The sequence below is a fragment of the Morone saxatilis genome, unplaced genomic scaffold, assembly GCF_004916995.1.
Source record: "Morone saxatilis isolate NCDOM2014 unplaced genomic scaffold, NCSU_SB_2.0 Contig21, whole genome shotgun sequence".
NCBI classification, from domain to species: domain Eukaryota; kingdom Metazoa; phylum Chordata; class Actinopteri; family Moronidae; genus Morone; species Morone saxatilis.
Window position 1 is genome coordinate 10609987 of NW_023339774.1, and position 1826 is coordinate 10611812.

Consider the following 1826-nt stretch of genomic DNA (forward strand, 5'->3'; position numbering starts at 1 on the left):
AGCTTATGTTGGCTAATGTTAGCAAAGATTATGCTAGATAATGCTGTAACTGACATTGCTGAATCAGTCAATTGATTTATAACTCTTGTGTTACGGTTACATTACATTTTAACATTCATCAGTATCCCATAAAGGTCACCGTTGCAGCTAATTAGCCAAATTTAAATAGCTGCAACGGTCTTGCTTTAAAGGTCCAGTGTGTAACATTTAGGAGGGTCTATTGGCAGAAATGGAATATAATATTTAGGTTTCCATTAGTGTAGAATCGTGTTTTCGTTACCTTAAAATGAGATCAACAAGAAGGAGTGGGTTGGTGGGCCTGCCATGGAGGCCATCATGTTGAACCACCATGTTGCCGAAAACAGACAACAATACACTGACACTAACACTGCATCGGGTGTTTTGTGAGGCGAGATGGTTGCAATCTGCAACTACGCCGCTAGATGATCCTACACGCTGGTCCTTTAACCCCTGAGATAAATGCATTTCTGTCATTCAAGAATCAGATATTGATGCTTTTTTAGTAAAAAATACTAACTACGAGTTTGTTGTGAGTTAAAAATTTAAGTTCAAAATGTGTAACTGGTTAGCTTTCCTCAAATGCACCGGCAGCAAATAAAAGGCTAGACTATCAAATCAAACGTTTACTGAACTAATTTACACTTGTATATTTTTGTGAGGAATCGCCAAAGGACACAGCACAACTTCCACAAAGACAAACCTCTATTACTCTCTCTCTCGCTCGCACACAAATGCAGTCTCACACACACGTACGTCAAAAGGCGGTGCTAGTAGTAGTAAACATTTGAAAGGAACAGGGGTAATTCACTTGATAAATGTCAACCAAAATGAAGCTATCAGCTGAAAGCAATTTCCTTGTGCTTGCCTGTGTTCTGCGCCAGGGACTTGGGAGATTTTCACCCCTCCATCGATCATGAAGCCTCTGTTTTAGGCCAAGGTACACAATGCCCTCAAATTGCTGACATATGGACCTAGAATCACCACAAAAACCTGCCATTTCCACCCCTCCCCTCCCCTGTCCCGACCCGGCCACTCCTCTGCTAAACTCTTGTTTATCCAATGACTCCGGTCTGTTTAGGCCATTAAAGCAAAGCCATTCAGGGAGACAGAGGGCCAAGGCAAATGTAATAAAGCCACAATCTGTAGCGTGCAACTTAGTGCTGGTACCAACTAACACCACAGATGACTAAAACCACCATTGAATCTGCATTGTCACTAAAGCTAAATTGCTTTTTTTTCCATTTAGAAGACATCAGACAGCATTTTGATAGATGTAATTAGTAGTTTGCAATGTTACAGCGCTGTAATCATCAAATGACTGGGTGACTATAAGACCAAGTGTGTGGGCAAACTTTTAAATTAAACCTGTCTGCCATGTGGGCTGCCTGCGACCAGTAGCAGAGGAAGCAAAACAAATCATGATAAAGATGAAGACACGGACCACATAATAGTACGGAAAAGCCTCTAGCTGGTGTAAACAGGGGAGAGATGAAAGCAGAGCCATGCAGTGTGTCGCCGGGTAGGTTTTCCCATTCAAACATTTCTTCACTTTGAACAACTACTCGTACTGCAATCTCTGACCGTGGCTTTAAAAGTGCAGCTATTTAAAGACAAAGGGGGCCAAGTGCACAACATTAAAAAAAAAAGTTTCCTAATGGACAACTGCGATGCCAGCAGCCAGGGCTTGGAGATCTGTACACAGGAAAAGTCCATTATCACTCTGACTAATGGAGGAGGGAGGCGACTTCAAACCAAAAGTGGAGAAAAAGAAAAGAAAACAAGAGCGAGAAAGATGACGCACATGG